This window comes from Lynx rufus, unplaced genomic scaffold (genome assembly GCF_022079265.1).
Source record: "Lynx rufus isolate CCGP_SWC_20201006 ecotype Redwood Valley unplaced genomic scaffold, mLynRuf1.p SCAF_6, whole genome shotgun sequence".
Taxonomy (NCBI): domain Eukaryota; kingdom Metazoa; phylum Chordata; class Mammalia; order Carnivora; family Felidae; genus Lynx; species Lynx rufus.
The window spans coordinates 132,907,240-132,926,767 of record NW_025814878.1 but is presented as its reverse complement, the minus strand read 5'-3'; the positions used below and the strand labels follow the sequence as shown (position 1 = coordinate 132,926,767).

The 19,528-nt window shown below is 46.9% G+C and overlaps 1 protein-coding gene across 4 annotated transcripts in view; it reads right to left on the bottom strand.

Moving 5' to 3' along the window:
* JARID2 (jumonji and AT-rich interaction domain containing 2) overlaps positions 1 to 19,528 on the bottom strand; it is a 273,915-nt gene that overhangs the window by 75,499 nt on the left and 178,888 nt on the right. The window lies entirely within an intron of this gene.

Below are 19,528 nucleotides of genomic sequence, written 5' to 3'. Positions count from 1 at the left end.
AATCCTACGGAGATACTGATCCCAAGTTTATCCACGGTGTCTACAAATCACAGCACATATCTCCTGACTAGGCATCTTTCATTTACAAAATCTTACATGCAAGAAAGATACTCCTTCTAGCGTGTGAATTCTAATGAGTCTTGGAAAGCCTCCTTTACTTCCTTCCTAACACTGTAGGAACCAGTTAATTGTTAATTTGCTTGCCTCCACGCATGAAAATGGCCATATTTTGATTTTATGTGTAACTAACCTGACATTTATCACAAATTACCTCATACGAGCGCTTCCTTCATTGTAGAGATCCCAGTTCACAATAGGGAGTGTCAGGCATCAGCTAGAGCAAGAACCTGCTTGTGTACTGCTTAGACCAACTAGCCAGCCCTGCTCAGAGAGATGCTCAAAAAACAGGATTTGAGGGGCGGTGCGGGTGGGGGGAAAGACCACCCTCCCCCCCCCAAAAAAACAAAAAAACAGAAGAGACCAAAAAGCAGCCCAACGGCACAGGGATGGGTCAGAATCCAAATCAGAATCAATCACTGTGTGGAACTGAAAATGCACCCCTCCCCACAAAGGCTGCCTGGAGAACAACAAAAAGAAACCAGGTATATTAGTAAAGCACAAATAAATCTTCCTTTACTTATTGTTGAAGTTACATAAAATAGTAATAATTGGGGCACCCGGGTGGCTCAGTTGGTTAAGCGTCTGACTTCACCTCAGGTCATGACCTCGCGGTTCACGAGTTTGAGCCCCGTGTCGGGCTGTGTGCTGACAGCTCGGAGCCTGGAGCCTGCTTCGGATTCTGGGTCTCCCTCTCTCTCTGCCCCTTCCCTGCTCACTCTCTGTTTCTCCCTCTCAAAAATGAATGAACTTATTAAAAGAAAAAAACAAAAACCTTTTTAGTAAAAAAATAAATTTAAAAAATAGTAATAATTGTAGTCTACTAACCTAGCGATGCTCACGATACCTTCCCATGTTAAATCAACACTCTGGTATTTAACAAAATAGTCCAGCAAAATACATGTGTATACACACACACACACACACACCCCACGGTTTTTTACTTTGCCAAAAAAAATTTCAACCACCTTGTGTACTGATGAGTCTCTACTCTGGCCTCCCTTCCCAACCCCGTGAGAAACACCACCAGATATATAGATGGCGTTCCCAGTAACGACTGACATTTGATCCAGAGGGAGAGGGTGCGACCACTACTTACTGGGCAACCTTCAGTCTGTGAAACCTACACACATCAAGGCTAATCAAAACAACTGAGAACCCAGGAGTAACCAACATGAAACAGCCCCACAAACAAGCCATCAGCAGAAAGCCCAACACGTGTAACGAAAGTTCCCCAAAGACTCAAATGGTTAAGAAAATAGGGCAACACCACCGTCCCCTGGTTATAGAGAAGGAAGCTTTTTGGTAACCAAATAATACTGCCCGTATTTAAGACGTGACACACCAAAAGCGTGTGCAAGGGTGAGCACTAAGCCCAGAGGAGGGTCCCTCGATGGGGGTGCTGAAGCTTAAGGACCAGATGCGGGGTGCAGAGACCACAGTGATACCTCTCAAACTGTGGGGAGGATCAAAGTTCTGAGTTCGGTGATTTTTCCCCCTTTAGCTTTTTTATTGGTTGTAAATGGTTTTGCTTTTTTCTTTTTTTAAGTTTATTCATTTTGATAGCTAGGGAGCACAAGTGGGGGAGGGGCAGAGAAGGGGAGAGAGAGAATCCCAAGCAGGCTCCTTGCTCTCCGCACAGAGCCCAGTGTGGGGCTTGAACTCTCGAACTGTGATATCTGACCTGAGCCAAAACCAAGAGTCGGAAGCTTAACCGACTGAGCCACCCAGGCACCCCTACTGAAAGGTATTTTTATAATAGGACTAGGTTGGGGTTAAAAAGTAAATTAAAAAGAAAATAATAAGGCAACTGGGCTCAAATTTATTATCAGATTCTACAGATATACAAGCAGTGTAACGGAAAGTCTCTCACTGCTCATCCTCAATTTCTGTATTCAACTCGCAGGGCCCATGTAGCAGCACCCACAGCCAGCAGCGTGGGCATCAGAGGATGGGCCAGGTTGCCAACAACTGCACATTCCAACAAGCCAGAAGCCCACAATGCAGGGTACGCTGACCCCAACGCAGCTAGCCAGCTCTTCCGGCAACTTTTCCTCCCTGTTCAAAGAAAAAACCCAGTTCATCTTATTCCACCTGAAAAGGTGTTTTTTTGTTTGTTTTTTCTATACTGGCGATTGTATTAACGTGTACCTCTTCATCTAAATGGACACAACTCACACTCTGGACATGAGAGAAAGGTCACAGAAATACCGCCTCCTGCGTGCATGCAGGAGGCTGTTTATTGCCCCCCCCTTTTTTTTTAAAGTCAGCAACAACAAATGTCACAAGGTGGTGCAGACCTAATGAAAATCCAACATGCAAACACGGACAAGGCACGTAGGACAAGAGCAGGACGCGGTGAAGTATTTTATAATTTCAGGACCTTAACGATAAACTGCTCCCGCCATCGTTCAAATAAAGCACTTTCTGCCTGATGACTTTTTCAGTGAAACCATGAAAAATAAAGCAGTTAACAGATTTAAAAAAAGAAAAAAGTCAAATAAATTATCCCTCAGAGGAATAAGCCAAGCTCCCAAGTGATTAAGGATTTCTGAGACTCAGATGAAAGCAAGGACAGAGGAGGGAGACAAACCAATTTTGTATAACATATATGATATATTATATATATAATATATCATATATATTATATCATTATTATATATTATATAGTTATACATTATATTATTAAATATAATATATTAAAATATATATTAATATATAATTATGTTACCTATATATATTATCTATATCATATAGATAATATATACAATTGTTTTTTTAAGGGGCAGCCCAAAGCATCTTTGTTTTGCAAAAAGTGCAGGTGTGCGGTCTGGCTTCTCATCCTGCACAGTCCCAGGAGGATTACAGACACGTTGGCTTGGCTTTGCTGGCCCCGCACAACAACAGAGTCTGGAGGATACAATTCAGAGGCAAACTCCATGGGGTGAGCTCACTATGTTAAGGGACAGACAGGTGACTCCATCCTAAAATGCCCGATCCAGGGAAGTGAGTGTATGTGATTTTAAATCAGTAAATATGGGGGGTGGGGGGTCCCCCAGATGTGCTAAAGAACCAGAATATCTGCACTTAGAGAGGTTGGGGGCATAAGGGTGCTGGGGGGGGGGGGGGGCAGGCCAGACGTGACTCCTACCAAAGACCTCAGCAAGCAAGCTGGTGTGCCCGCCCCCTTCCATCAGCTGACATTTTGCCCAGAAACATGCACCATCCTTTTCATTCCCACAGTGAAAATGCCTGAGAATGAAAATACTGTTTGAACTAAGATGGTTCAGGGTCCTCATGGGGGTGGAAGAGAATATGGAGTCCAGGGGTCAAGGGGAATCCAGAATTCTGGGTCTCCTAAGCCTCTGGGCTCCTAATTAGGCCTTCAGGCAGGCAGCATGGTCCTCCACTGCCCAAAGGTGATACACGGAAACGCCAGAATACAGAGAATTGCAGAGGGGTTTGTCCCTCATCCAAACCACAGAAGGATAAACTAAAGCAGGATGCCCTTCCACGTTTGTGTTTTATTAACTGATTAAGGAAGGAGTTTTCTTGGGGCACCAAGTGGCTTAGTCAGTGGAGCGTCCGACTTTGGCTCAGGTCACGATCTCATGGTTCTGTGTCTCCCTTTCTCTCTCCCTCTCAAAAACAAACATTTTAAAAAAAAAAAATTTTTTTAAAGGAAGGAGTTTTCTTCCTTTCTAGAAGGCTTCGTTCTAGAATCCTAGGTATATCCTTAAGTCAATGACACCAATTAAAATTTTTTTTTTCAACGTTTATTTATTTTTGGGACAGAGAGAGACAGAGCATGAACGAGGGAGGGGCAGAGAGAGGGAGACACAGAATCGGAAACAGGCTCCAGGCTCTGAGCCATCAGCCCAGAGCCCGACGCTGGGCTCGAACTCACGGACCGCGAGATGGTGACCTGGCTGAAGTCGGACGCTTAACCGACTGCGCCACCCAGGCGCCCCAAGTCAATGACACCAATTAAATGAAACGCTGCAGCTAGCCAAGTTAAACAGATTAAACCAACTTAAACCAACGGAGGAAGACCTGAATAAATGTACTTATAGATGAATATATATATAGTCCCATTTTACTTACAGTGTGTTAAACTCACGGGCTGGGGGCCGCTGGGGTGAGGGAAGAGAAGTGGTCTCAGGTCAAACCACCCCATCACTGCTGCTTCCCTTCCATGATGCGAATGTGTATACATGAAGTAATGGACTAAAAAATTCAGATAGCAAGTTCAGAGAATATAGATATGGGCTGCTATTTGTTCGGTATTTGAGACAAATGGTAAAAGCTAAAGGCTTTGGGGCGCCTGGGTGGCTCAGTCAGTTAAGCACCTGTCTTCAGCTCAGGTCATGATCTCACTCACGGTTTGTGAGTTCGAGCCCTGCATCAGGCTGTCTGCTCTCAGCACAGAGCCTGCTTCAGATCTGCTATCTCCCCCCACCCCCACTCTCTCTGCTCCTCTCTCCCTTGCTCTCTGTCAAAATAAGTAAACTTAGCTAAGCTAAAGGCTTTAATTTTTGCAAGGATCTTGCAAAGATCACCCTCACTACACAGATCAACCAACTGAGCAGCCACACACAGCTTGGGAGGCAGGACCAACAAGACCAAAAGCCAAGCACAGGGTCCTCGGTTCTGAGTTTTCTCGATCACAGCACACTGCATCTAAGTGGGAAGTGAGGCCCAGCCTTGTCACAGGCAAGGCCATCTGGGAGGCTTCTTCTCCAGAAGCTTTTGGCTCCAAGAGCCCCATGCCAATTCAGTCATGACAAAACTCAGCCCTGCTGGGGTGAATCCGATTTAAGCTAAAATGTCCCCAAAGGGGAAGAAAAAAATATGCTGAGATGAAAGGCAACTTACTGATCTGATCCCAAAAGGTCATTCTATATAAATAAATGCCCTAAGACAGAGGAAAATAACCCAAGGGATCTTGCTTCCTTGAGACTGCTCTCTCCATCTGGAACGTTCTTCTCCTTTATGCTGGCTTCTTCTCATCATCCAATGACAGGAACCCTGCAGGCCTGTTACTTTTTATGGAGGTCACTTCTTCCCTGTCTCCACTCAAAAATCTCCTCTTCAGAGGGGACATCCTAAAGGAGTACACTGCCCCTGACCTACTACTCAAGCCCCTGATTCCACCCCCCCGCCCTTCTGGGGGCCTGCAGCATTCGCTCTACTGGGCTCTCTGCCCACAGGTGCTACCAGGTACAGAAGACAAGCCCTCCAGCAACGATGGGAACAAACATCAGGAACGCTGTCCCGCTGTACCACAGATAAAGGACACTCACCATCCATTCTTGAGGAATCACACAGTTAAACATACAAATGTCTGGGGGCACCTGAGTGGCTCCGTCTGTTAAGTATCTGACTCTTGACTTCGGCTTAGGTCATGATCTCACAATTCGTGGGTTTGAGCCCCATGTCGGGTTCTGCACGACAGTGCGGAGACTGCTTGGGATTCTCTCTGCGCCCCCTCTCTCTGCCTCTCCCTAGCTCTCGATTGCACACACTCTCTCAAAATAAATGAACTTTTAAAAAATACATAAGTTTTTTAAAAAAGAAAAGAACCCGCTTCACAGTAATCTTACTAAACATCTGCCCACAAGGTCACCATGTCTACCATAACAACTGTCATCACTCAGTTAAGAACTCACCAAGCCACTTGTCCACCATCAATATCGTCAAACAAAAGCCAAGCGGGGGTCCGGTTCTGGTTCTTGATTCCCATGCGACACAAGGTGCCCTCCCGTCACGTTGTGATCAGTACGTCACAACTGTCCATGGGCCACAACCCGCTGGCCCCAGGAGCGCGGTCCTTCCACACTTTCATGCACACAGGCCAGGAACACAGAGACTGTGTGCACTTCAGTACCGAGCTGAATGAGCTGGGGAGGAGGGTCCGTCTTCCTCCTTTTCCCTTCCATTCCCCAAGCTACTCAAAAGGCGACATTCTTTTTCTCCTGAGTCTTCTCTCATTTGGGGTTTAGCTGGCATGGTCAACAGCCAAAAGAAATGTTTTGCTTGATCACTTAAAATTTTACCCAAACAGGGGCACCTGGGTGGCTCTGCAGGTTAAGCATCCGACTCTTGGGTTTCGGCTCAGGTCATGATCTCGGTTTGGGAGTTCGAGTCCTGCGTGGGGCTCTGCACCAACAGCACAGAGCCTGCTTGGAATTCTCACTCTGCCCCTCCCTTGTTCTCAAAATAAGTTAAAAAAAAATTTCTTTTTACCCAAATAAGTCTTCAAATGTTTCATATTTAAGTTGTTTTTTTTTTTTAAAGTTCAAAACCTTTACAGGAGAAAAGAAACACCAGCACTATTTTGAAAGCTGATAAACTATGAGACAACACCTGTAAAGAAATCCCACCAACGAGCCGACTAAGTTCTGTGCCAAATATGTTTTGTTTTGTAACTCGCCCCCCAGCCCCGTGCTCCCCTCCTGCCCTCCTCAGATCTGCGTGCAGAAGAAGCTTCCAGGCAGCCTGCCATGAGAAGACCCACAGGAGGGTGGCACTGGTATTCCGGGCTTCCTCTCGCGCTTGCCCTCCAGGACAGAGTTAACCAGCTTATTGCTATCTGCGCCCTCAATCTCTGGGGCAGCCCTAAATATGGCACGACATCAAATTTCTAGGTTAATTAAATTCCATTTCTGCCCAGAATTTCTGATAGTTTACAAACCCGAGGAGGACACAGTGTGTGTGCACCACTCGGCTGGAGAAGGCAGGAGCGAGGGGGACTGGGAGACTGAAAGCAATGCCCAGCTGGCCCCTTGTGGAGGGACGGGTATGCCAAAACGCCATTTTATTAACTCAATTTTCCAATATTAAAAAAAAAGGGAAAAAAAGTGAGCTGGTAAATCCAATTATTTAGATTACATCTCAATTCTAAACAAAGAGCAAGGAATGGGTGGGAGGGGAGGGTCTGTTCATTCAAAAATAAATAAATAAATAAATAAATAAATAAATAAATAAGACACGTTGTGTCTGGCAAATTTAAAATGACCAGCATGGCTGCGTTCTTTGTGCTGGTGTGGGAGCAGGGCCTGAAGCTTTGCCAACTTACTGAAAGGCCTATTCAAAAAAAAAAAAAAAAAATATTTCCTGTGTTTCCAGCCCCCAAATAATTACCCACTCTATTCTACCCCCAGACACACACACTACAAACCTGGCAGATACTCAAAGAAACAAGAGAGAAAGTGTGTGTGTATGTGTGTGTGTGCGCGCGCGCGCACGTGTGTGTGCGTGTGTGCACGCGCTGGAGATTGTGGGGGGTCGAGCAGGGGATATCCCCTGCCCCAGGGCAAGCTGCCCACCAAATTCAAATACAAGTGCAGTTGTGGGCAAACCACACAGGATGGTTGTAAACATCCTGTATAGTAAAGAGAAAGTAAACACATCCTCAAGTGAACCCAGAGGCGAGCAGAGACCGATTCGTTCCAGACAGTGACAAGAGGCACGGTCAGTGGACGAGCCCCTTCTGGGCTCACCTCCCACCCTGCTCCGTGGTTCCTATCGGTGTTTGTTTCGGCAGGCTGTGAGGACATCACAGCACAGAAAAGGGAGGTCAGCTGGCTCCAGGAGAAGAGTTTCACTACAGAGAATGTTCGCTTTAGGGCGTTTCTGGAGCTCTTGCCATACGGATTCACGGGCCTCGTTTCCTGCGTTACCCATAAAGCGATGAAATAGTTTGTTTATGCTAAAAACCACAGGACATGAAATATCTGTGGCACTTGTCTTAATTAAGTTACACAGGCAGCTGTTTAGAATCGAGTGTGCTATCAACCAGATTTACCCAAAAGGAACGGCTATTGGTTGAATCCCCTCAAAACGAACGCTCACAGAAGTCTGCTTTGGTCAGAGAGGTACGGAGAATGAACGACAGGGGTATCAAAACCTGGGCTTTAGGGCAACCAAGTTGTGACCTAGGGCAAGGTGGCCTTCTATTTCCTTATTAAGGGGACGGGGGGGAGGGCTATGCAAAGGAGAAAACTGAGGCTCCTTCTAACTCCACCTTGTCTGACCTCATCAATAAAACTTGAATACAGTAATTCCTGTAATAAATTCCTTCTGGGCCTGTGACTTCCTAAGTCTACAGGAGAAATACCGATCTGTGGCCTGTGCCCAGAGGGAAAGCATAACCTCGGCCTCCCAGAGGCCTGTGTCGCTACGTTCGAGATGCCCAGCACCACCCTTCTAATCGCTGGTTCTCCGGCGGCACAGAAAATGGGAGAACTTCCAGAATCTCACCTAAAAGTCCTGCCTCGCACTTCAGACAGTGAGAGTGGAAAAACTAAAATACATACAGAGATTTTAAAAGATGGCACACTGCCAAAAGGTGTTCCACAACTCCTTTTGTACGTGTATCCTACACTCTGCTTCCTTAAGACTTAATCTTTCTAATTACGAATGAGTCCCTCATGTAGGGCAACACATCAACTTCATTCAGGACCCAAAGACACCCTTAGGAACACAAACATCCCATAAGTACGTATATTTACCAGACCTGCCCATCAGAACACGGGCCCATCGAGAAGAGCAGGACCTGCAAACCCCCATATTGCCACCCGCCTCGGGAAGACGGGTCCTTTGCTCATGGGCACCACACTCCCGCAGAACTCACCCACTGGAAAGCAGACAGGAGCCAGAAAAGATTAGGGAAGAGGAATAATGTCAAAACAGCACAAATTGCCAGTAAGCAATGCAGCAGGGAACCTTCCTAAGAAAAACAGCCCTTGGTCACATGAATCTCAGGGGGACAGGGACATCCTACCCAAACGGTATGGAAAGTAACGTGCAGTAAAGCTTTTGATCCAATTAGTTAAAAATTATGCAGTTATGGGTTTTTTCCCCTTAAATCTTATGTGACACCCTGAAATGTCAAAGAGCCACGGACTGCCTGGAAATCATGACTGTCTCATGATCAAGGAAATACGTGACATTGACTTCTTTTGTGTTCTAGAAAGCAACCGTGTCAAATTTGAGAGGGATCATCATTAATCAACAATTAAAGCGGCAACAAAGCCCTTTTGTTCTGTCAGTCACAAATGTCACATGTGTTGTGGTTTATCACCTATGGCAAGCTGTCTGTTTGGCCACCCCAGGCACCATAACCCCGCCTTGTGTTTTTTTTTTTAATTTTTTTTTTCAACGTTTATTTTATTTTTGGGACAGAGAGAGACAGAGCATGAATGGGGGAGGGGCAGAGAGAGAGGGAGACACAGAATCGGAAACAGGCTCCAGGCTCCGAGCCATCAGCCCAGAGCCTGACGCGGGGCTCGAACTCATGGACCACAAGATCGTGACCTGGCTGAAGTTGGACGCTTAACCGACTGCGCCACCCAGGCGCCCCTTTTTTTTTTTTTTTAAATCAGGGATCCAACTCTAAACCCGGGATCCAAGAGCTGCAAATGCTCTTTCTCTACGAAGACTGGGTTTCAGGGCAATTCTGAGCAAAAACTGTATCCTATAGCAGGAGCAAAACAGGAAAGAGTCCCAGAACACCACATGCAAGTTAGGAATCTAGCCAGGATCTGGCCGAAGAAATTCCTAATACATTATTGTAGTTACAAGGTGTGAACAATTTATCTGAGGTACACTCAGTTTTAAAAGCCTCAAAGAGCCAGTTAAAATGTTGATCTTCCTTTCCACCCTATCTGGAGGTGGCATGCCAATTTTGTTTTTAAAATATTTCAAGGAAAAAAAAAAAAGGCATTTTCACAGTTTTAGGTTACTTGATATCCGATTGCCAAAGGCCAGAAATCTCCCTGCGTCCTGGCAACGGTGATGACTGGGGAGGGACAGTGAATCACTCTGTGAGGCCAGAATCAGGTCTTCCTTCAAGGAAAGAGAAAAACACAGGAGGAAATCACATCTCGCAGTGCTTCACAGCTCATCCTTCAAAAACCAAAATCCACTGGAATCCTTCTCAGAGTGTAACTGGAGTCAGTCCTGTGGCAATGAACCTGCCACCAGAAACATTCTCCATGGAGTCGCATGGTGGGTGAGATTCTAAGCCCCACCAGCACATGACACACCAGAGCACAAAGGCAGTGCTCAGAACGCCAGCTAGTCCCAGAACAATCCAGAGTAGGCTTTGGCTTCTCCCATCCCTGCCTCTCAGTTAAGTCAGCTGAGAAGGGATCCCGTACAATTTCCCCGTCCCCCTGGAAATCCCATGAAGTAGCCAACAAGCACCAAGAGATGGCAATAGAGAGTCTTCAGATGTCAGCTCTGGGATCACCACTGCAGGAAAGAACGGCTCCCAGTTTCACGGCTGTATGAAAAGCCCTGGTATTAACCAATTTTTAGGATGTGCACTAATGCGGGTAAGAAATGATGGGGGCTAAGAAACCAGCACTGTGTGAGGAAAGCAGCAATACGAACACTAACACCACTGCCCTTTTATCCCATCAACTCCATTGCAACTCAAGTGCCTTGTCTGGAAGATACCCGGGAACTCCCAATCCAGCATTTTATGTAGCTACTAAAAATATGCCAGGGCAAAAATCCTCTGCATTGTCTTCTGAAATATGCATCTCCCCCAAAAGGGATTCTTACCTCCAAGATAAGGCAAGGGGGCACCTGGGTGGCTCAGTCAGTTAAGCGTCTGACTCTTGATTTCAATGTAGGTCATGATCTCATGGTTTGTGGGATCGAGCCCTGAGTTGGGCTCTGTGCAGACAGTGTGGAGCCTGCTTGGGATTCTCTCTCTGCCCCTCCCTGGTTCATGTTCTCACGCTCTCTCAAAATAAATAAATAAACTTAAGGGGGAAAAAAAAAAGATAAAGCAAACCTAAAGTAATGCACCACGGTCCTAATGTTTCCTTTACTAAGGAACCCAAAATATTCATCTTGGGGCTCTGACAGAAATTCATGCAGTAGGCGGAAACATAAATCATGTGTGATTTTTGAAGTATGGCGGGTTACTAAAGCTCTCACCAACCAAAATGCCGAGTGAAGTCTGTTCTGTAATGAAAGGATTCACCACAATGCACACATTCTCTCTTCTTGAACATGTGTAAAAAAGGTCCAGGCTTTTATGACAATTACCTAAGATGAGAAACCATGATCATGAATGATTAAAGAATCTGCTAGCAGATGTAAGGCCAGCAAGTACCCTCCTTTTTGTTGTTTGTGCTTTGTGACCCTGGAGTAATGGCACTGAACTCTTACACTGGAACACGGGCGCTCATGTGGCATCCCAGACTCCGGGACTCATCTCAGGCTCCAGGGCACTCCTGGAGGCGGCCATGATGGATCTAGGACACACACATCAGTGGCATGGAAATTTACGTGAAAACCCAAAGCGTGTCAATCTAAAGGCAAGACCATCAACAGATGAATGGATAAAGAAGATACGGTGTGCATATACACGACGGAGTATCACTCGGCTATAAAAACGAATGAAATCTTGCCCTGCGTCCATCAGTAACATAGATGGAGCTAGTGTAATAGTATAATGCCAAGTGAATTAAGTTACAGAAAGGCAAATGCCATATGATTTCATTCATGTGTGGAATTTAAGGAACAAAACGAATGAGCAAAGAAAAAAAGTCAAACCAAGAAACAGATTCTAAACAACAGAGAACAAATTGATGGTCACCAGAAAGGGCGGGGGAAGATGAGTGAAATAGGTAATGGGGATTAAGGAGGGCACTTGGCCATGATGAGCACGGAGTGATGTACAGAATTGTTCAATCATTGTATTGTACACCTGAAACTAATTTAACATTAAACTATAGCGTTAACTGTACTGGAATTTTAACAAATTTAAAAAATTTTAAACAAAAACACAAGGAAGGCAAAACACTCCATCGAAGACACGGAAATCACCTTCCTACCTAACCATGCCTAGAAAGAATATTCTCCAAGCAGTGTTGAATCCCTACCCATATTCAAGGCTGCACAGAGGAACCACAGGTGAGGCCAGGAAACAGAAACATCTTTCCAAATGCCGACGCTGAATCAAACCAAACCAAGTGACTTCTTAAAGCAGAAAAACAAAGGGGAAGGAAGGAGGGGGAGGTGCCCTCATCACATCTTCCAACTCACAACACTCTCAGTAACCATCCACGACTACGTAAGGTACCTCTCTCCTAGTTCCTCCTCCTCCGCCCCCTGGCAGGCCCAGGCTGATTTTGCAAGGTGGGAACCCCCGGGCCTTCACCTGATGCCAGGCATGCACTAAGTGGACAGAGGCCACATCTGCGGGTGGCAGCAGATGACAAGCAGACAGTGAACATCTGCAGGGCACCCACCCACCCTTACTGTGGGCGGCTGAAGCGAACCCTCACTCAGAAGGGTCTGGTGAGAAAGCCTTCGGACTAGACCTCACATCACAAAACGAAAGTTTCTCCAAGAGAGTAACATCATTCTGACCTCCGGGAGGAGCTTGTCAAATACAATTATCTGACTTCCAGCCATTTAACCAACAAAAAACCCTGCAGTTCCTAAGAGGAGGGATTTATCGCCCCTTTCCGGAGATCTCCTATTCATACTTGCTGGGATCCTTACAAAAATAGCTCGGCGGACTTGGTACAGGATCGGAGCAAAGCCTGTGGCAGAAACTCCCCACAGAGAGACTGGAAGCATGCAGAAATCCAAGCCAGCCCTCCCCTTCACCTGATGCGGTGGCCGACGGACTAGTCAGCTTCCCTCCGAGCACCTGAACTCCCTGGCAGTTTCCGACCCCCACTCAAAATGGTTCCAGGAAACAACCCAGAGGAAAGTGCAACCTCTTGTAGAAGACTCCAGATAAACACCCAAGCTGCATGCACCACTTCAACTCGGAAGGGCTCGAAGACTTCCTGTTCAATCAAGCCCTTCTTAGTAATAACCCTGACTGCTTGAGCCCATTTTCCTGGTCGGCAAACAGGAAGCGATAAAGCCCCGAGGTCCACTGCCTACCAAAGGAGGCCACAGCCACTGACCTGTCACTGTGCTTCAGGGCTGCCTGGTTCTGATTGTTTCCCCCGTAGGGAAGGACGACCAATAGCAGAGGAAAAGAGAGGAAGAACTGGGAGAGAATCCAGAAGCTCTACGGGATCCTAATAAAATGTGAAAACAATGGAAGGGGGTAATAAATGGGGGAGAAGGGTAGAGATCTAGCCACTGAAGCAAACCTCAACAACAAGGGGAACTATCAATAGTGTTTATGAGCCAGAAGTTTGAAAGTGACCAACCTCCAAGGCACCTGGGTGGCTCAGTTGAGCATCCAACTCTTTTTATTTATTTTTTTTTAACATTTATTTTTGAGAGACAGAGAGAGACAGAGAACGAGCAGGGGAGGAACAGAGAGAGAGGGAGACACAGAATTTGAAGCAGGCTCCAGGCTCTGAGCTGTCAGCACTGAGACTGACGCGGCGCTCGAACCCATGAACTGTGAGATCATGACCTGAGCCGAAGTCGGATGCTTAACCGACTGGGCCACCCAGGTGCCCCTAGCATCTGACTCTTGATTCTAGCTCAGGTCGTGATTCTGCGGTTAGTGAGTTCGAGGCCCACATCTGGCTCTGCGCTGACGGCACAGAGCCTGTCTGCAATTCTGCCTCTGTCTGCCCCCACACCCTGCACGCACCCCCCACCCCCACTCTCAAAATAAACTTTAAAAATAAATAAATAAGTGACCAACCTCCAAAATCTTGTGTTTTTAACCCAACGCTCTGAAATCTAGCTTCCACATAGAGTCATTTCTGTGATGGGTCCCATGGGCACATTTGTGGCCATGGCCCCATTCTCTCCCATCCCCACTGCCCAGCCAAAACCAAAACCAGCCATGTCAGTTGAGTGGGCGAAGCACTCTGTCGAGGGCACGTTCCTCGTGGTTCTCTCCAGCGATGCCGCACCTCCCCACCACAAGGCCAGCCCCCTCTGAAGGCAAAGGAGGGCCCAAGGGGGCGCTGCTGGTAAGGGAGGGGGCAGGCAGGAAGTGGGGCGGGAGAAGGGAGAAAACGGTCACATCATCCCAAACGCTGGGAAACAATGGCATATGCTTGGAATCACAGAAATAAACTACACCCTTCTCTCTCGGCAATCCACTGATTAACTCAAAGAAGCTAAGTACACGCTTCCTCACAGCTGGCTTCTGCAAAACGCTATGCCAGCAAACTGGGCAAATCAGAATCCTGTTCATAGATGTGGGTGGCAGCCGCTGAGGGCCGGGGGTGCACAACCGCTCACTTTCTAATGAGTGTCTTCAACTCCAGCAGCCTAAACATGCCCTAATGGTCTCCCTTCGATCAAAGGGAGCAGCATTTCACCTTGTGACTCCCAGCTCAAGGAATCCACTCCATCTTCAACTGTGTCAATCCGCCGGCCAAACACCACACTCCTGGCCCCACATCAGTCCTGGGAAGCACCTCTAGCACCTTGTAAAGGAGCCTGGTTGGACCACATTTCCAGCTGGACACTCAAGGCTGCCTGCCCCCTCCCCCCACCCACCCAAAATACCCTCAGAGATGGGGGATAACCCCACACCCCAGAAAGGGCACCGAGACAGAACCACAGGAATTCACTTCCCCAGCTAATTCTCGCCACCGTTCCCTTCCACGTCTACCTCTGTCTGGTCTCGTTTCACACAATTCCAGGTATCGGAGATTTCACCTAGCCCTTTCTGAAATGGACATTTCATCAGAGATACTTAGGTCACGATCTCACGGTTCGTGGGTTCGAGCCCCACATCGGGCTTTGCGCTGACAGTGTGGGGGCCTGCTTGGGATCCTCTGTCTCCCTCTTTCTCTGGCCATCCCTGACTTGTGCTGCCTTTGTCTGTCTCTCTTTCTTGCTCTCTGAAAATAAACTTAAAAAAAATAAAATAAAAGCAGAGAGGCACCTGGGTGGCTTAGTCGGTTGAGCACCTGACTTCAACTCAGGTCATGATCTCATGGCTTGTGAGTTCGAGCCCCTCATCAGGCTCTATGCTGACAGCTCAGAACCTGGAGTCTGCTTCAGATTCTGTGTCTCCCCCTCTCTCTGCCCCTCCCTTGCTTGCTCTCTCACACGCGCTCGTTCTCTCTCTCTCTCTCTCTGAAAATAAACTTAAAAAAAATAAAAGCAGAAAATGTTATCCAAATGACTACTGCAAATAGTAACAGCGTGCACCCACGGAGGCTGCCAGTGCCACTGGGAAGGTTAGAACAAGTTCTTGTTCTCGAATATCATGGTCTCTCAGCTCTAGGATTATCAAGACCCCAACAAACGTGAGCTAGGAATCACAAGATGAGTTACTACTCAGTGAGCAAAAAAAAAAAAAAAAATCGATCAGCAATGAAATTTCAAGCGTATTTCACAGGAGAGAAAGGCAATGACGGATCAGGAAAAATAACACTCAGAAAGCACAGAATATCCATGCTCTCCTCATTCGGCTTCCCCTTCCAGAAAGGAGAAGAAAAGGGCAATCCCAGGAACTAGGCACTAATTACACAATGTAAGTGTGGGTGTGGGTGTGTGTCTGAAAAGGGAACGGAGGCAAAGTGATTCCATGATAGGACTGAGCTGGACAGCAACAATGACAGAAGAGAGATGCTACCTTCCATGTCTGAACATGGGGCCTTAGGTTTTGTGAAGTGGGGTCTCATCCACCCCAGGGGGGATGCGGCCTAGGCTACACCAGGGCGTGCCTAGGGAATCTTGCCACCCCAGGCAGCCCCTGGCAGAACCAGGTTTGGGAACGCGGATCACTTGCCACAGAAGAACTTTCCAGGAAGAAAGGTACAATTTATTCCTTCCTTCCTGACCTCTTCTGGAAGCAAACAACAAAGACAACCTCACACCCCTGGGTTTCTATGCTGATTACCTCCAACATAAAACCATAAAGCCACACACACTGGGGGAGAAGGGAGGTGTGGCTCCCAGGGGCCTGGAGTGGCCCAGCTGGACAGGGTCCACTTAGGGCTTCACAGACCCCAAACCTCCAGCCAGGCCTGAGGAAGAAAGTGTCACACACCACACGGGGACTCACAGGCTATCCCAGGGAGGCCCGCCACGGGAGTCCCATTTTCCCGTGAACTGAACTCATTTTAAGCAAATGTGAAAACGCAGTATATAAACATCAGACAGGAAAACAACTCGCTGAGCAACATCTAAGTGCAGGCGAGGCCGGGGAGCAAAGAGCCCTCTATCCTGGCAGTGGGAACATAAACTGGTGCAGCCGCTGTGGAAAACAGGAGGTTCCTCCAAACATTAAAACAAGAACTTACCATACGGTCCAGCAATCCCACCTCAGCGGTGCAGCCGAAGGAAGTGAAATCACGCTCTCAAAGACCTACCTGAAATCCCAGGTTCATTGCAGTGTGATTTACACTGACAGCCAAGCCTTGGAAGCAATCTAAGAGTCCACGGACGAACAGATAAAGAAAATGCGGTAGGGGTGCCTGGGTGGCCCAGTATATTGAGCATCCAACTCTTGGTTTCTGCTGGGGTCAGGATCCCAAGGTCATGGAGCGTGGGGCCTGCTTGGGATTCTCTCTCCCTCTGCCTTCCTCACCGGCTTTCTCTCAAATACAAAGGAAATGGGGTACATAAAATATATAGTGGAATATTCTTCAGCCATAAAAAAGGAAGAAATCCTGCCAAGAAGGACATGGATAGTCCTTGAGGGCATTATGCTAAGTGAGGTGAGTCAGAGGGAAAGAAAGAGTGAGCTTACTTGTATGTGGGATTTAAAAAAACCGAAACCCCAAGAAACAAAGACTGGTGATTGCCTGCTAGTGGGTGTGGGTGTGGGTGTGGGTGTGGGTGTGGGTGGGTGGGTGTGTGTGTGTGTGTGTGTGTGTGTGTGTGTGTGTGTGTGTGATATCTAGAGGGGGAGAGGGGAGATGGGAAGGGGAGGGGGGAAGGAGGGGGTAATGTGAACACGGTACGTAAGTCAATGAATAAGTTCTGGGGCTGTAATGTACAGCATGGGGACTATTGTTAATATTGCACTGTTTACTTAAAAGGTGCAGATTGTAAATCTTAAAATCATTCACCCTCCCACCCACAACACACAGGTAACTACTTGAGGTGACGAGTGTGTTAAATGACCTTATTATGGCAATCATCTCACCCTATGTATGTACACCAAATCACCAGGTTGCATGCGTCAAACTTTCTACAATGGTATATGTCCATTACATGTCATTAAGGCTAAAGGTCTGGGGGAGACACACATCACACCCTCTCATGTAACCTACCATCCAGGAAACCTAAAGCTAGCCTAAACACCCCACTTGGTGGTAACTGAAAGTTTTTTTTCTTAATTTTTTTTCAATGTTTATTTATTTTTGAGAGACAAACTGTGAGCAGGGAGGGGCAGAGAGAGAGGGAGACACAGAGTCTGAAGCAGGCTCGAGGCTCTGAGCTATCAGCACAGAGCCCGACGCAGGGCTTGACCTCACAAACCATGAGATCATGACCTGAGCTGAAATCGGAAGCTTAACCGACTGAGCCACCCAGGCACCCCAAAAGCATTTTCTATTAAAACCAAACCCAGACTTATGATTTAGAAAGTAAAAACTGCATGAATTAAGACCAACCACGAGAGTTCAAAGAAATGTCCCAGCACAGGAAGGCTCTAGGTCCTAGAAAGAAAGTTGAAAAGTCCTATTCTGTTGTTGAGTATCTTCTCATCCCTCCCCACCCCTGCCAGACACGAGGAAACAATGGCTCAAAAAAGATATTTGGTGACCTGACTACCATTAGAGAATACACAATGACGTTCTATCAAAATACTGCAATTAACAGTCCATGGAATTCACATAATGGAATTTTGAGTCAGTTGGATAAATGAATGGGTTCATTTCCTGTCATGGGCCATCCTCCTCCCCCCCACCCCACCCCGCCCCGCCCCAAGGAGGAGAACAGCAACTGTAGCCACGGCAACAGTAAACCAACATGTTCCCATCCACTCCAGACAGTGGCTCAAATAAACACAGATGAGAGTTGACCCTATTTGCCCTTGTAAGAATTTTATGAGAATCTTTCTCCCCCAGCATCTCCTTGAGGGAACAGGCTCCATCCCAATCTCTGTGCAACGCTCTCTGGGAGAGATCACCAGCCCTTTAGAAACCCCACAGGCTAAAAACACAATAAATTCCTTTTTAAAAGATAAGCCACCGAGAAAATGACGATCAGTATATGGAACTGCCCTTCACAGCAAACATGACTAGAAGCATGAATTCTATGCACCAAGGGACAGCCACAGTGTTATTAATGTCCTCTCTCTTTCTCTTGGTCCAAAACCCTACTTGACTGGTAGAACACCAAAGCAGTTAGGCACATAAAGAAAGGTGGAGACAGCCTTTCTGAGGTGTGTGTTTTATGGGTAGATTCCCCCGCTGGGTATGAATTAAATTAAATCTGGTGCAAGGTAAAATGTGTGAAGTCAGGGGAGGAAGGAGAGGTGCACTGGTACAAATGTCCACATTCTCACCTCCACTCCACCTCTACCTGCCCTCCACTTCCCAAGACATACACACCCTGGAAAGGACTATGGGAAAAACTCTTAGGCCTGGAAGAATCCTAAAACCAGGGATGTGATGGATATTGCATTGTCTGACTGTGAGCCCGGATGCCATCCGCGAATACTAAATATAAAGCAAAGAAGTAACTCGCACAGACACAGACTTCCTTTCACACTTTCTTCCCTATAGCCCAGAAATAGTGGAAAACATCCCAGACCTGTACTGTTCCGATGGTGTGGGTGTGGCTGTGAGTGTTTCCACCCGCCCAAAGCGAGCATCGCCTACTGGGACCTACAGTGAGCTGGGAGCCATCTTACAGATAGGAAATTGAAACCAACTGGATGCTTCCTTGCAAAGGTAGTCTAAGATTAAATCACATTGTCTGCTTTGAGGAGACAAAGCCTTTCACTCAGGGCTGCATGCCCTTAGGTCGGGCATAGAGCACATAAGCAACTGTCTAAAGTGAAATTGCACCAGAGAAAGGAGACGGGGGTGGGGAGGAGGCGGCATGCAGCCAGTGACTGGTCTATAAATACTTTCAAATAAACCGCAAGGGAAGGAAAGACATGATTACTCTTGTGTTTCTGCACAAGGCCGATGAACAAGCAGGAAGGGAACATTTGGGGACATATAAAGAGATAGGTCTCAAAAGGCATGGTCTCCAGTAGGCACGAGAAGATCTACTAAGGCCTAAAAATTCAACATCTGGGAAGGGGGAAGGCAGAAATAGTGGATTCTGGTATGAAATTCATACCACATTTCACTCACTGGTCTGAGCAAAGGTTTGTACAAAGAACCCAAAACAGAAAACAAAATAATTACAGAGCACACACCAAAAGGGGTAAAGGCCGCGGTGGAGAATCAACTGAATTTGTTTAAAGTCTTACCTAACGGAATCACAGAAACTATCAACTAGAAATCAGAGAATATTCCAGAGAGGTCAAGCATTTGAGCAG